The sequence below is a fragment of the Amblyomma americanum genome, chromosome 1, assembly GCF_052857255.1.
Source record: "Amblyomma americanum isolate KBUSLIRL-KWMA chromosome 1, ASM5285725v1, whole genome shotgun sequence".
Classification (NCBI taxonomy): Eukaryota; Metazoa; Arthropoda; class Arachnida; order Ixodida; family Ixodidae; genus Amblyomma; species Amblyomma americanum.
Window position 1 is genome coordinate 404,810,622 of NC_135497.1, and position 17,485 is coordinate 404,828,106.

Here is a 17,485-nt window from a genome sequence, read left to right on the forward strand (position 1 = left end):
AGCCAGAAGCAAAAACACACCTCGGCGGTATGAATTAGCGGTGGTTTTCAAGAATGATTTGTAACAGAGTGCAAAAGTTAACTATCTGATTTTTGGCCTACATGGCCCAAGAATAGTTTAAGAAAATGCTTATTTTCTACTTATTTAAATCCAACTTCTCTCTGCATACTGTCTAATGAAGACCTTTAATCAAGAATATTTGGTGATGAATTTTTTTTTTGCGCAAAGGCATCTTTGGCCAAAGAGAGCCATGGCACAAGGTTGTTTCTTCGACTCAAGCTGGGGGCAAGACTCGTTTACTAAACATTTCGCCTTAAAGAAGCCGAGCACCAGGCCGGGAAAAGCTTGTACGCATCGAATCACCGGTGGGTACCGGGCGCCACTGGGGATCGAAATCAGCACCGCCTGCATGCGAGGCGGATGTTCAGAATACTAGTTCACCGCATTGGTCTGAACAGCTTCAAAATTTATTGAACGCGTTTATAGCAGTTTTGAAAACATGTAAACGCCGTCGTGGTATCTCAGTGGTTACGGCGCTCGGCTGCTGACCAGAAAGACGCGGCTTCAATTTGGGCCGTGGCGGTAGAATTTCGATGGAGGCAAAATTCTAGACGCTCCTGTACTGTGCGATGTCAGTGTGCGTTACAGAACCCCATGTGGTCGATATTTCCGCAGCCCTTAACTACCGCGTCACTCAAAGCTTTAGTCACTTTGTGACATTATACCTCATAAAGCAATTAATTAGCGACCTAATAAACTTATTCTGACCTTTACTTCGTGCCAGCCGTATAGCCTGCAATACGACTCCGGTGCTAAAATGAATGTAAAGCAAGTAGCCTTTTGCTAAAATATATGAAGCCTCCAAAAGAACGCCGGGTATAGTTTAAGTAGTAAAAGAGAATATTCGGTGGCGGGTGGCACTCAGCCGTCCTCCAGCGCCTGTACGCCTCCCATGGGAAAATGTTAGAGCCGGAGGGTGCAACTGAGCTTCCCCCATGACTAATGCCCATTTTCGTAGCATCTTGCTAGAGCATGACGCTAACGCGACGCCAAATCTAAAGACGCCTCAAAAAGGTGATATATTGAAACGAACGATTCTAGTTTTAGCCAGCGCTCTCGGCCAGAATTATTCGTATCACTGTGCTTATATATAGCCTTGCCTAGTGTGCCGAAAGCGCGCGCATATTCAGTATTGTTAGATTTGAGATCGCTGAAGATGGCTAAGGCAGAGAGACATGCCTATGACTGCGCTATTCAGGGCTAGAGTCATCACACACCACTAGCTTCTTGACCTCATGAGGCCGTACCAATGCAGGTTCGATTGAAAAGGGACGCCGATTGTGCAGTAAATGTGAATTTTATTCGCAGGGTGCTCGGAAGGGTAGCAACACAAGGAATAAAATCGGTCACTCCTAAAAGTCTAAAGGACCAAAAGAAAAAACATTGAAAGCAAACACTTGCGCCAGACAGCACTGTGCATCGTCTCGAGGTTACATCATCTTAGTGCCGGTGCGCCGCAGTTCTTCCCGCAGCATTTCCCAGTAAATACCGAGCGGACAGGGAGGGATCTTGACGGGCGCCACCTCCGGTGGAATGTCGGCCACGTCCAGTTCACTCGGAGGCCCCCCTGGCAGCCCCGCATTTTTCATGGTTGGAGGATCCATCTGGCGGATGGGCACGCCGCCTTCCACCATGGTGGAGTTGAACGGACCGATGGCCTCTGGAACCGCACCACTGTTTTCGTTCGTAGCAGTACCTTCGCTGCAAGGTTCCTGCCGGCTGAACAGGAAGCACCCCATGCTCTCCTCCACCTTGACTGCCCCGCGTGGTCGCAATATCTTCTGTCACCGAGCTGCAGGGCGCAGAAAAAGTAGTTGGCTCGGAAAACGTCGGACAAGCCGTAGCTGCTGAGCCCTCACTTGGTGACGACAGCTCACTCGATGTCGACGCATAGGGTTCCGGCGGCGGTACAACGGAAGAGTGCGCTGCAGTTCCGAGACGAAGGCGCGGAGCTGGCGAAGACAGTCCCGGATGAAGACGTCCCCGAGTTCCTCTGGCTGCGGGCCCAAGTTTCGGTGCGGTGTACTTCGCAGCTGGTCCGAGGCGTGAGCGTTTCGGAGCCATCTTGTTCGCCGAGTGGGCTAGCGTTCTTCGTTTTCTTCGTTTTAAAGATGTGAGCTTGGTGAAGATGTGCCGGCACGCTTCCAAATAGAATGCGTTATCCTGCGGGTAACTTGAAAACTGCGGATTGCTTGGTGAACGCATGAGAACCACACAAAATGTCACGCAGAAAGAATTCGTGGTAGAAGCCGCTACCACTTCACTAGGAACTTTTAGTTGGTTCAGCAATCTGCCAACAATAAATGCTTGTCGCGCTGATGCGGGTAACATATTTTGGAAACATTGAGCAGTAACAGGTTTTTCGCAAGACTCTAGTCATAATTTCTGGCGTTGACGTATCGTCTGTTTTCGCTTGCCTCCAGCGGAAGTTACAGTACAGTCTGTGTGAAGACAGCGTGATGATCGAAGCGGTCTGTTTGTTTTTCTCAACGTCGTCTCCCTTTATTAAAAGAACAAAAATATTGAGACGGAAACAAAGTAGGTACAGCAGCCTGTATTCTATTTCTTTATTCACAATAATGCACTTCTCATAAGTGGTCGAAGGGTTGAAATTCTGAGTGCTCAAGGACACTTGAGTGACATATAGGCTTCCTCTGTCCCTATTTCAGTTACAGCCAAGCTGCATCTTGTATTGTGTGCCAGTTAACTGACAGGAGGAAGAATCTCTCTGCTCATTTTGGCCATAAATGTTTTTGCTATTGCCATGCAGCAAGCAGAGATATGAAAATGAAGACAGGAAAGGGGCATGCGTTACTGCGTTGAGGCTGGCGCAAGGTTGCACAGACCATTGTTCGAATCTTTCCTTTTCTCGTCACTTGAAGGTGGCTTGCTGGTGCTGCATACTTGAGGGCGATAACCATGGCCTGCAAGAGCAAGAGCAATTTTCGAGGAGCAAGGCGAACCAGCGGCGGCAGCAATCCTTACCCTAAATCGTGGCCTCCGCGATCAGCTCCGGCGGCGCGCCGTTGCTCCGGCCATTCCATTCGCACGGAAAGAGCGTAATCGGAGAAAGCGGTGTGACTGCTCCTCTCGCCGCACCGTGGCGCGCAACCCAAGGCTCGCTTTTCCTGATGCGGACGGGCGCAGAGGACGAAAACGCAGTTTTCGCAGTCATTGCGCGACGCCCACTAGAATATTATCCCAAAGCACAAGTAGCTGACTGGTGCAATTAGGCAATTGCTTTTTCAAATTATGACGCAGACTTAGGACCGGGGTGAGGCAAATCGTCATGAGAGCGTTCGCTTCACAACACACAGGCAATTTTCTTTATTTCTGTAGCCGTGCATGGTTTCAAAACACGGAACATTTTACAGTTGAGGGGAGAGGATTATTTTAATTCTTCAGTTCTTTTGCATATTCGTTTAGAATCTGAAATTATTTTTGATATATAGAGATCAAGGAGTTCTGTCACTTTTCTTCTTGAAATGGTACATATGTGATTTGTACTTACATGCGTGTAATATATTTAGCTTCCAATGCTTGCAGATGCCACTGAATGAATTGCCCCACTCAAATGTTGGGCTTCCTTTTTGTGGATGGCTCTTTTGTGACGTGTTCAAATGTATCATATTATACCCCAATCCTGCTACAGCCTCCAATAGAGGCTAGCAGTATCCACAAATAAATATAATCCTGCAATGCATATGTTTTTTTTACGTTTTGTATGGTTGAAATTGAGGCGAATTTAGTCTCATTTTTTTCTTTCGTGCGCGGCAAGCAAAAAAGAGGATTTAAAGCACCGAAACTACAGCTTGGCAGGAGGACAGATAAAACCATTTGAGGATAAGTGGCATTTTATTTACAAAGACAAAATCGGAGCCATATTGGTCAACATCCGTTTTTACATTTTTTTTTATTTTAAACACGGAGCACTTTCCTGTGCAGTGGCTTGCAGGCCAGCTTTTTGCGTTAAGCAGCCCTGTCTATCACAGTAACTGTGACGTTGGCTAAGAGTGGCCTCTTGAAATTATCAAACACTACAGATAGTGTGCTTGCGGCGTGGTCATCCCTTGCTGGGCAAACGAAAAGGGGGCACTGCTCTAGTCGAGGCAATAACTCTTCAGCCAGCTGCTGACGCATGTTGCTCTTTTTTATGTGCAGCAGGGCAATGTCAACAGCCTTCTTAACGATCACCAGGACCGTGACAAATTCTGACTTTGGGAATGTTAGCCCACCCCTTGATTGCAGATCAATACGCGCCATCAGCACGGGGCTGGGTCCATCCGACTGGTGGAGGGGCGGGCAGAAGCTGCATGTTCCCCGCTCTTCAACTGATCTCGCCATGAACCCTGCTATATAAGCGATGCTGGCATTTGCTATGGTTGATGGGGGCCGCTGTACTGAAATAGAGCATACCCATATTAGTGTATAGAGCTAGACATTCTGCAATGTATTCCCATTTGTGAGAGCACAAAAAAAACAGCTTTTGGCACTAACCTATGTAAAAGTTCCGCAGAGCAAAATTTAGACAGCATGTAGACACAAAGCTTGTGCATGAACCAAATATGACATATATCATGTCGCCACTCAACGTGCATTCCCTCAAAATTTTCAAATTTTCCGCATTGATACCACTCAGTTGTTATAGCCTTGACATAACGCGAAAAGATCGCATTTTGGTGGCACTTCACATGGGTGGAGTAGGTGAACGAGTGTGCACTCACGAGGAATCGCTTTCAGGGATGTGAAGAGCTCGTCAATGTGCATCACAAAATCTTCAGTTCCCGTGAACCTGAAACAAAAATATGCACACTATTCACATCAGCCAAATATATGTATTAGACAAATTGCTGTTGGCTGCAAAAGAACAGCGCTACTAGTCCAGCGAGCCAGCCAAGCGTAAGCTCTTGAGAAACATTTGCTGCAAGATATACCTGGCTGCGGCAACTTGCGCTGTCTCGGTCGAATCATGCGTGGTTGGCTGTGCTGTTGCTTCAGCTGGAACATCAAGTTCGGAGGACGTCACATTCATGGAGGCGCCATGCATACTACAATACGTGTAAAACAGTTTCCACCACTACTAAGCAGCAGCCACATAAAAGCAAAAGTGCTTGTAACACATTCCCCATCGGCACAGCAAGATATGCGTGCTCGTGTGTTCTGAACTGTAAAAAATTCGTTAGAAGGCAGGCTACAACACTAGTAGCTGCTCGCATCGTGAAATCTTAGTTGTGCAAAGGCCTGAAATGTGATAAGCTTTCTATTTTGAAATAAGAGACAACCTGTTCACAACTATGAGTACTCGTCCCGGAGCTCAAATAACATGCACCAACCTCAAAACGGTCTGTCAGTTTTCAACCTCTGAAGCTTGGGATGGAACAGGCTGCCAGTCCGCAAGATCCTCTCCTGGCTAAATGTCACGACTCTTGCATCCAGACAGTCGTTGCCGCCAGCCATTTGCCGCAAGGAACTGAAGAGGAGCTCGACGGGGTAGCTCGAGAAGTTCCTTATTAAAACATAAAAGAAGCCGCTCTCGAGGAGGTACTTAGTGCATAGTACCGTAGATTTGCTTGTCAGCAAGATAGCTTCGTAGGTTTCAGCACTAAGAAACTTTTTCCCGCTCCTTTTACAGGCATTGTAGAGAGTTTCGAGGTAGTCTGGGAACTCCTTCTCCAGCCATTGTAGGCGTTCGTCGGTAGCGCAAAAAAATGTGCATTTGGTCAGCCTTTCTCATATGCACACGTGCTGTTCGGTTGGCCACATTGTGGCTGGCAAACCACTTCTGCATCATCTTCATAAACAATATTGTTGCGTCTGCGTTCGTGAACTGTTCTGCCTGAGGGTGGTCACTGGGGTATTCTTTCAAAAAATAAAGCGCCGAGATAACTTCATCTGAAAAGAGCTGCACTGCTCTGTCCACATGCATCTTCTCAAAATTAGTTGGCTCTATGTGCTTCTGTGTCAGGAATCGAACTGGTTTCACAATCTCGTTTTTTGATGGACATAGAGCTGCTTCACAAACTCTCCAGTTATTGGCTGACTGCCATCGGTCATTTCCCCGTCCAGAAGAAGGCTTCGGACGTTTTTTTAAATATGACACTGGTCAAAGGACAAGAATAGGCTCCTTTCTGGATCACATGGATGACTGACCGGGAGCCATTTCCCAGGTGGCGCATCATTGTGACATTAATCTTGTGGTTATCCGTGATGATCCGGAAGGCGTAGAGGACACGCTTTTCAACTTCAGCGATCACTTATTTTGTCAGCTGATACAGGAGCTTGCCACTTAATCGCTTAGTGATGAAAAAGCCGCAAGGAATTTTGTACGACGTGGACAGGCCTGTTTCAACGAAACACAGCACTTTGTTGGCAAGCACGATGTTGTTTACATTCTCTCCTGTCCCAGCGTCTTCCCTCACAGTTTGCTGACCAAAAAAGCAGTCCATTTTACGATCGTAGATGTATTTGGAGCTTATAGCCATTTCATCCACAATTATTGAGGAAAACCGCGCATGCTCTTTCAGCTGCCCCATCTCTTGCTTTAGGCGTTCTTTCATTAATGGTGCGATCCCACTTTCACTGTGGTGGGCTTTGCCAAGATAGCGAAGTAGCGTGTTTTCTGGAGGCAATTTCCAGTCCTCTGTACCGTAAGCAACGGTATGCCTTAAGGGACAGGTAGTACAAAACTACACATTCCCGGACACAGTCTGGAGACCACACGGGCCGTTGCCTTGACGCATTGGCGATCTGTTCCGCTATGCAGTCTTCCAAGCAGAACTGTGATGTGCCGACCTTGTCCAAGCACTTTCTCAACGCCGAGTGGAGAGTGGTTTTCAAAACTACTGAGCTTCTTTTTTAGGCGGCTGTTTTCTCGCTGCAGTTTCCCGATTACATCTGCTTTCCTGAACAATCGCACTCTCATTCGGTTTATATTCCTTGAATCCGACTGCTTGCGCGGATGAAGGTCATCAGTAGTTTGCGTTGCGCAATCAAGCGCCTCACTAGACTGCTGTAATTCACCGACTGCATCTTGTGCACTTGGTTTCTCATATCATGCACCTTTAGGACTTGCTTCTTCATCTCCTAACAAGGGTGCATGAATCAGGCTATTTCATACACTACAGGAAACGAGCAGGCAGAAGTTGCCGAATGGCCCGTGCTTTTTTCGCGGCCACAGGTTGAACCAGCAGCTTCATCAGGGCCCCTCGATAAATTTGATGCCCTTTCTTGGTTTGGAGTAGAATTCTGCGTCAAGCTGTCCTACTTACGTCTTTTATGTGGCTGTTGTGGCTGCATGTAGCTTGGGTAACCCGCGAACACGCTCGGAACAGCATCCCGTTTCATGCACCGCAGCTTTGTGGACCGCAAAGTATAATCCGAATCTAAAAGTGAAGGCCGCAGACAACACTCCTAGCAGACTTTTCATTTGTGACAAACTCGTTTCTTGATATGGCCTTCAGCCGTGCTTGGCGGCGATAATCATTCGCGGGAAATTCGTGAAAACTTATTCCAAGTTTTTTTTGTTCTGTCAGAGTGGCAGAAAGGTACGCAGCAGTACATTTCTCTGAAAAATACAGAAGCAGATAGGATTGTGGTGCTATGCTCATGACAGAGAACCGATACAATTTTCATCACACAGCATATAATTTAATTGCGGGATCACATTAGCTACACGAAACCACTCGCACCTACCAGGAACACATGCAACATATCAAAACGAAGCCCAGCAAAAAGTTCTCGCTTGAAGAGAAAAAAGCAGAGCTCAGAACTTCTGTCTCTCGTGGTGGCGTATAAACAATGCACGAGCACTTATCGTAATTAATTCTGTTGTTCGAGCCAGAGAGAGCTTCGCTGTAAAGTAGCTGCAGAGTACATGAAAAATCGAGTGAAAGGCACAAAAAGCATACCTGAGTTTTGTCATACAGCGCGGCAACTTTTGCAACTCACAAAAAAGAACATCCAGAACGATGGTACACACTAAACACAAATCAACCCAGATGGGTGGTTTTGGCTTGTCCTCTAGCGTCCTCCCAAATCGAGGTTCGATATACACCGTTAGACTCGGGGTAGGTTTCAGCGCCAAAAAATACGGAGGACTTCCGGTTGGCGAAGGAAGCAGATTGGGTGTAAATATTTACACCAAAAAATGCGAAGCACTTGCGGTTGACTATGGGAGTATATTTGGTGTAGATTTTTAAACCAAAAATAAGATGCACTTCCGGTTTGCATTGGGAGGTTTCAACCACGGCGATACGCTGAGCGGTGGCTGCGGTGTCGTGTTTATGCAGGCGCCGATTTTGCAATGCCGACATCTAGGAGGAGGTGATGACAGCGGTCCGTTTTTCTATATTGCATTTTCGCTCTTTTTTACAGGGCTACTAGAACTGCTAACTATTTAGGCGGAACGGTGCTAGTTAGTTAATCACAATAATCAGGTTCGAATGCCCTTTGTAATCATGAACAAAGCCCAATCGAACTTCAATTTTGAGATATAACAACCAGCCTCGTTCCGTCCATGCCGTTACGAAGTAGTACTGTAAGGAACAGGGCAAGAACGCTGGATACAAAGTGCATCGGACCGCTGCCTTCACCTCCTCCTGGATGCCTGTGTTGCACGATCGTGGCGCCATGCATACACACGACGTCCCAGTCACGTCGCAGCGTACTGCCGTACATCGCGGAAACAAAACGAGACCAGCGGTGGCGGCAAGGAAACGTCTTTAATCTGATTCCGCTGAGTATACGGCACTTTTGTAACAAAATACACAAACCATGGCTCCGGCGCTAGCCGAAAGTATCTTGACGGGGTGGTTCGCAATGGGCAAGAAAAGCCGAGCTGGGGAGACGACAGGCAATTAAACTGAAAACAAGACCGTGGTAACGGGTCTACGTGCAAAATTCCTGCAACACATTTTTTTCTCGTAAAAGTATGCCATCTCTTCACTGTGGTCCAAAAACCGAATTCCTGAAGTTAAAGAACCTGAATGGTGCACAAGCCACTTGCGGGCAGCTCTACATTGGACAAATAGTGTTTGCCATCTCTCTGCCTTTAGAAGTTTTTAAAAGGAATGCATTTGTATATTGTATCCTTAAATTCCGTTCATTACTGTACTTACTTGTGCAGTCCATAATGGACCTTTTTAAAGAAAATTTTGAATCCCGTGCCCCACTCGCGCATTGAAAATATTTTTCGAGCACTATTTTCATCCAGTCTATAAGTCCTCAAAGGCGATAAAAGCAGGATTCGCCGTAAGGATTACACAAAAACATTGCATATAGCTTGTGCTCCGTGGTTTTATTTTCGAACAAAAATGTAGTTCTTGGATTTTACCTTCATAGTGCAAGGTAGCTGTGTAAGTTTGTAAAGACATTTTATTTCGAGACTGCAGTTTTAAGCACTTTACAGAACATTGTTACTAGCACGTCCTCAAAACCCTGTTCGCAATTTAACTTGTACATGCAACTTACATTCATTGCATTGGTTTTCGAAAATACTGAATTACAGAGACCACCGCTAGAAATAGCACTGGATTATCACAAATGTCAGTTACTAACCTACACACATCTGAAATATTAACACCAGCAGCATTAAAAGGCTGCTTCACGTGTCAAGCTTATTCAATTGAAAAGAAATTGAAAAGCCTGCGTAAAGTAAAGGTCACAAAGACCTGTAGATTACAATTTTATTTTTTTAAATGGAGGACAATAAACAACATTTCAAACCACAATTCTTCGACAGGTATTAGAGATGGGGACTAACTTGAAATCAGCACCTAAAAGCAATCAAAACGATACAATAGCAAATCTTGAAAAACAATGCAGAGTTGACTTGAAAACTTCTTCGCTACACTTCAGGCTAATTGGTGCTGTCAGATAAGATTTGCTAAAAAATGTTATGCACCAGACAATTCCCAGTGGCTAATTCCAAGTGGCTAACTTCAAGATGCAGATTACAAACTACAGTAAAAGAAATACTAAACAGACATCCTAAAGCAGCCCACTAAATCTACAGTGAAATATCACAGGTATCCAACCTCTAATGTTTGTTTGTTCTTGAGAAACACATAGGACGAACATAACCTTAGAAAACTTATACAATACATTCAAATTAACACAATAACATAAAAAGAACACAAAACAAAACTTTACACTCAATATATGGAGGCCTATGCTCTAGAGAAAGTTTATGTCCCCCGAAAGATATGTTAGTCACCCATTTGATGGAGCCTGCATTAAATAAAATGCAGCACTAATAACATATATAAAAAAAATTAGAATACAGAAACACATGCACACATGCTTTTCAATCTAGCTAACAAGTAATGACTAATGCTGAAACACAAGGAATTACTCAACCTGGTATTACGTGACTGTGCACACTACAAGCAAAGCAAAAACACATGGGCTAAGGTATAGCGCTCAGGGCACAGGCACTCTTTGATCGCGAGAAAGGCATTCATCGCCTTCACTTTAGGACGAAGTGAAGAAAAATTCCAGAAAAGTTCCCATGGCAACTGATCAGACTAAGGACTAGTAACTTTGTGATTATAAAAGTAATTGAATTTCTGAAGACCTGTGTCTAAGCACATATTTGCTTGAAATCTTAATTGTTCACGAAATCCATTATCACCATTATTATTTTCTAATTAAAGGATATGTATAAATGCTAGCAAATGTGTCATGTTGCAGAACAGGAAGTCTATTAAAAACAAAAAAATTACAAAATGCTGACAGTGCTCCCAGGAAGCTGTCCGAGCTAGATGCAAAATGATAAAAACCATGACTAGCCTATGCAGGGACAAGAAACCAGTAGGGTGATGATTCTTAGGGTCAACGAAATGTTGCTGTTCCTGTTTGTCATGTCTTTCCATGCTGTCACAAAATGCGAGTACAGCATTTGTCGAAGTTTAGAGGAATTCACTTCTGAGCCTTGTTGTGCATCGCTAGCATTCCAGATCTCTTGAAGGTACAGAAACTCTTGCCCTGGCCACCGTGAATGTTGGACATCTATGGATGCTCAGAGGCCTTATTACACGGCTTAGAAGCCAAACCCTTTGGCTCTGTACTTTTTGACAAAGGCTATACATCAGTTTTCTCAGATTCATGCTGATATTGTTTTCCTTTTTCTTCGCTCTGGCCAACTGTATCATGTTAACATTGATAAGTTAGAGCAGCACAGTTTGTGTTCCACTACCAGTATTCCAAGCAGTACTAAAAAACTAGACATGTAAACCATGCACAGGCAGATAGAAGAGGCAGCTGTGAAGGAAAGACGAAGTGGTTTTTAAAAACTGATGAGCTCAAAACCATCGAAGCGTGGTTTATTTTAAGCCAAATATCTAAAAGCACTCTCAAGAAAGGTCAGCAGACAGAGTGCCTTCTTTTGAGTTTCCAAACGGAACACCCAGAAGGCTGCAAACAGCAGAATCCCCACAGAAGCGATGAGGTTTTCACTACAGGGTGATGGCCCGTGAATAGGAAAACTGCGCCTTGATAGGTGAGGAGGCATGCTGTAAGTGCTTGGTCCTGCAAAATTAAAAACTAAATATCACTGACATTTTAAACACTTGTAGAAGTGCAAAAAATACTGTCGCATTTTATTATAATGCATATTATGACTACACTATCCTAGGGATGAATTCATGAGGGGGTGGTCTCCCCTCTTCAAAGTTAGAAATTTTACATAGAAAAACCATGCTCAACCCAATTTTGTCAAGAATAAAGTCAAATAAATGCGAGGTTCAAACATGTGACTGACCGATTTTTAAAGATTATATTAACCAGGCTAATGTACTTGGAGCTGTCAACACTGTCTAGCTTCAACTTAATTGCCCACCACTATGTGCAGGAAACCTTGGCGACAAGTTTTGTATCAAAACTTTTTCCTTCATGATTCGTTAGTATGGATGAATCACTTTGCGAGAATTTTGCTCGGAAACCAAAGTGTCCATATTGCAGAGGTGCAACTGTACATATGATTTGTCCATTAGAGCCATGATCACATTTAGTGGGCCACCACAACTATGCAAAAGTTAAACAAAATGCTGCAATGGCCTCCCTGCCAAAGATTTGAAAACCATATTCTAGCTAGACGATAACTGAGCTGCTCAATCTCATTTAATTGCAACCAGTGCAGCAACAGCCTAACTGTAATCTAACTAGAGCCTAAAGAAACAATGTGAGCCACTGCTCATAAGGGAGCGTGATACAAAGTGCGTATTCGAAAGGTACAGCTGCACACGAAATCTACCACTCTTGCTTTATCCCTGACATTTGATACATATGGCGACTACAGGAATTTTTGCTTAGCATTGAAGGAGCAAATGTTTTCTAGGGAATCACATTTTGAGCACCTATAACGGCCCAGGATGCAACAATCAGTACTCCCCATGAATCATATTTGTGTGTGTATAATGAAGACCTAAAAATACAAAACCGGTATGGTGTTGTTCAAGATGTATATCACCATTATACACAGCTTGTGAAGTAGCACTCCACAATGATTGGATGTCATCGAAGACTACAACACAAAACACTATTTTCCAACTGAAAATAAAAAATAGCTGCACCATATCCAGACCTCATTACCATTTGTCAATAAAATGAAAAAAATCCCAGTCACAAAAGCAAATAATGGTGATCGCCTCTCCATAATTTTGTGAAAGTCTAAAGAAACCACATCCGTCTCAACATTGGGTTATTGGTTAGTTGAAAAGAGTGGTAGTGAACAGGCGTGAAAATGAGACAGTCGCAATGCAAATCCCAAAATAGCAGCGTGTCAGTACACTGTATCTGGTTTAGTCATGAAATTACTCTATTCTCGGAACTGAGCATAGTTGCAGCAGTTACACTGGCTCCTTATTCCTACTATTGTCTTTTTTTTTAATTGCACAAGTAACTATGCCTGAATTTTAACGTAATTCCCTTGGTGGTCAGCAGCTCCTTACTGTCACTGTTTGCATCCCGCCTCTTTGCAAGATAACGAAACACCAGGGCTTTGTGTCAGCCCCATTCTAAAATAATCACAAAACCCAAGCTCTGCTAAGGCTCATGACATCAATGACTAAATTTGAGTAAATTCTGTGCCTAAAAAGGTAGTCATCAGATGCTCAGATAAATACTGAGCTGCTGTTTTCGTACAATAATTTCAGTTCCTGCCTATGTCCACCCAATAATTTGCACAAAAATACCTACAAGTGTTGCAGGGGGCATCTTTCTTTGCGACTTAACTCTGAACTGATGGTACTGCTTGTAGATTAAACTGGTGCAACCTTAGAGTTCTTCATAGATTAGAACCTGTATAGAACAATGCCCAGTCAGGTTTTATACCAAGCAAGTCATTATGAATAAAATGTATGTCGTTCGAATTACTGACTCCAATAATGATAGCTGAGCAAGGCAGTGAAGTATGTGATGCTTTGAAATTAAAGCAGCTGTTATATTTTCACAAATAGTGACAGCACGTTTATACTGCATCCATCGAAGTTATGCCGCAACGAACCGCAGAACATAAGGCAAGAACTGACAGCCGTTGTTTTCTCGCTTTCACTTGTGTTCCAGTGACAAAGAGATTGCACCATTGACTGAAAGCAACAAATAATCAGCCTGGAATTCTAAATGTGGCGGCCGAATCTATGACGGCAGAATACAAGTATGCACTTCACAAGCTTTGAGCACATTCATAAATTTGCTGCGACGCGCACGATAAGCAAATGTATGTTTTTTTGTGGGGAACCATGGCATTTTAGAAAAAGCGACCTGATTTTTTTTATGTTAATAGCGATGCCGCATACCTCGTTCTGCGAACATGCAAGAAATTAAGAGTGGCCAAAAATGCTGCACATATCCAAACTAAAATGACACAATTGCTTCGGAGGGCACTAAAATAACAATTCCGAAAACATACAGCCACTTGCAAGGTGTAATTCAGTGCAGACGCAAGCAGACGTACTACGGAGCGCTCGTGCGGTGCTTTGGGGAATGAAGGCGAACTTATAACGCAGGCAGTGGGATTGACTGACAATGCAGGTGCTCAAGCGCTGGCGCATAGTCATATAAAACAACCCATACACTGGCAGCGCGTCGTTTAAAAAACTGCGCTAATGTTTTGCTCCATTCCGCAGCACAGTGCTTCAGCGCTCCACACAAGCCAGCTCACGTCTTTATCGTACAACGATATTTAAGACGCAAAATCACTTACCATGACGGCGAGACGGATGTGAGACGGCAGGGATTCAAAAATATCCTTCCTGGCAGCAGTGTCGAAGTAGAAATTTCCCTCCCGCTGGCCAAGGGCGCGGCAAAGCCAGCGCTTGTCTCAATTCGCTCACAACGGCGCCATACTGCCATTCGCAAACCAGAGCGAGGGGCAAGCTCAGCCGTCGTTTACGATATCCACTTCAGTGAACTCGGTTAAGCTTCCATCTTAAGCAGCAGCGGCAAACGCACAGTCGCCGCTCACGATATCTGTTCCAAGGGAGGCTTCAGACAACCCGCCACGCTCAATTCTGCGACGCAATCCGAGACGGCCCCGCTGGCGCTGCTAGACCTAGCACTATACGTCGCTCACAGACTCAGCGTCCGCACTCGCGACTCTCTCGCCGTCATGCGTCATCTGAACCTTTGCGCCGCCTGCTGTCGATTGCATCTCGACCGAAACCAAAACTTGCTGCTTCGTTCCGGAACTAAGCGAAACCGATAAAAGCACTGTGAGCCGCCGCTTGCACAGGCGTCTTTTATTCGGGAACAGCCGGGCACACAGCGCGCGCTCCCCGGAGCCCAGGCAAGCGACGACGATGATGATGGGAATATACAGATGAAAAAGGTGAAAGTTCGCGCAAAGTGCTCACAGCGAGCACGGGCCTAGTAGAAAGAGCCCTCGCCCGCGCTGCCGATCGCGATCGAAGTGCCGGTCTCCAGTGGCTAAAATCGTTGCTCTGCTGGGAACGATCGGCTAAGTTTCGGGTGGCTGGTTGTGGCATTTTTTCTCTGCGTCTTTGCGCGGTAAGGCAGTAAGCCCGGACTATGTCCACCCAGTCTCCCGGCCAGGGGAGTTCCCTCTGGTCAGCTTCTATGTCCACTGATCTCCTACCGTTGGAAGCTTTTTTGCGCAGTGGTGTCGGCAGTATCCCTGCCGCGCTGGTGCCTAAGGATGGTGGTGCAATCAAGATGAACAACCCTGGTGCTGTTCCGGCTGCTCTCCTGTCGGCGACTTCTCATTATGAGTCAATCTCAGAGGTTCGCCAGTTTGGACGCGGCGGGATTCTGTGCAGATCGCCAGACATCGCCAGTGTAAGAGATTTACTAAACTCCTCATCCTTTTCCTCCCTTCGGGTAAGTTCCTTCATCCCTTCACATCTGGCGTGCACGAAAGGTATTGTACGAGGCGTAGACTCTTCCCTGTCTCCGGCAGAGACTCTTTAGCTTCTGTCGGCTGCAGGTGTTGTTTGCTGTGCACCGCTGTAGCCGGGATGTAAACAACTTGCGGATGCCCACTGAATCAGTGATTGCTACCTTTGCCGGCACTTCCTGCCCCTCTGAAATCAAGGCATGGCCTCTAATTTTTCGGGTAGACCCATTATCATCTCGGCCTCTTCAGTGTAACAACTGCTGGCGCTATGGACATAGCGCCGGCGGTTGCAAATCCAACTTGAGGTGTTGCAACTGTGGGGATGGTCATTCAACGAGCACCTGCACTGAGAAGAATGAGAAGTGTTGCCTTTGCGGTGGTGCTCACTCTGCAAACTACTCAAATTGTCCCTCTCGAGCTCAGGAAATTCAAATTCTGGAAATAATTGACAAGAAACGCTGTTCGCGCCGTGACGCTATTTCAGAGGTCAAAGAACGTGCCCACGGTTATGCCGGTGTGACCGCTCGGCAAGGTGTCATGTTAGACTCAACGCTGTCCCAGGCAATTGCGGCTGCTGTGGAGGCTTCGATGTCTAAAATGGTAGAAAAGATTGTCGCAAGTGTGTCGGAGTGCCTTACAAATGCTCTAGCGACTCAGCGCCTTTGGGACTGGGTTTCTGATCACAACCTGATGTGCTTAAATTCAGGATCGGCCACTTATCTTCGCTCACACACTCAATCTGTTTTAGATCTCACGTTCATTAGTCCTGGAATTGGCGTAACGAATTGGTCGACAGTTGATAGCGGCACCTCAAGTGACATATACCCATTCATTTTGATATCATATGTCGTGTTACTCCGGCGTCTTCTCAGTTGCGGTCACATGTAAAGTATGACAGATTTCAGACAGCGTTGCGCTCTGCTCTTGCTTCAGTGTCTAACATCGCCGAGGTCCACCAGTCAGCAAGCATATGTCTGGCTATAGAGGAAAGCCGTAAAAAGTCGGAGTTCCTGGTGAGGCCAACAAAAGGGAATTCTTCTAACTGGTGGAATGCGGACTGTACAATAGATTACAGGCGGAGGAAGGCAGCATGGAAAAAGCTTCTTCATAACCAATGTCCGAATAACTGGAGTGATTATAAATTTATGGCAGCCGCCTTTAAACGCGCAGTTTCTCGCGCGAAGGAAAAATATGACTCAGAACACTTCGATTATCTTTCAAAGGCGGGCAACCGACGTGCACTATTCGGTTTTCTCCGGTCTAGGAAACAGCTCATGTCCTCTCATAATTTTCAGACATTAGTTATGTCACCTGTAGAAGCTATCCAGGCGGTTGAATCAATAGCCACAGGCCTGCAAAAGCGGTTCTCGTCTTTACTACATTTGCGACCATTGTTGTTGGCACCAGTCGTGCCAAATGATAATGCCTCACAAGTAAATCTATCAGAGCTTTCACAAGTTGTCCAGAGATTGCCAGCTGCTGCTCCTGGTCCTGATGGTGTTACTACAAAGATGCTCAAGATTCTATTTGAAGAGTCTCCCAACTCCTTATTGCACCTAATAAGCTACTCTCTCAAACACGCTTGGATACCTTCTGAATGGAAGCTGTCCAAGGTGATCCCTTTACTTAAAAATCAGGGTGGAGGCTATGAATTGGATAATATTAGTCCAATTTCTTTAACATCAAACGTGGTAAAATTGATAGAAAGGGTGTTACTGATTCGGGTGTCAGCCATTGTGGACCGCAAAAGTATACTCAGCCCGTGCCAACTCGGTTTCCGGCCACGGTGTTCGATATGGAATGTACATGCTGATCTTGAGAGCAGAATCCGCCTTTTTCATTTTGCTGTACTGCCACCTCGCGTACAACGCTGGAAGCTCACTGGTAGGGTACTGCGCGCCCAACCCGGCCGGACTGAGTGCCGCTCTGGAGCACGTTTTGTTAGAATCTGTCGACGATGGCGTGTCCTGGGCAGCACCTGGTACCTGGAGGATTTCTAAGATAGACTGATGGCTGGGTGCGAAGTCCGAGGCAGGCTGCAGTGCCCACCGAAGAGCAAATTCTTCCGTATCTTCG

At 45.5% G+C, this 17,485-nt stretch overlaps 1 pseudogene; it reads right to left on the minus strand.

Moving 5' to 3' along the window:
* Positions 1-4,029: 4,029 nt before the first annotated feature.
* Positions 4,030-17,485, minus strand: part of LOC144124035 (uncharacterized) — a 67,778-nt pseudogene continuing 54,322 nt past the window's right edge.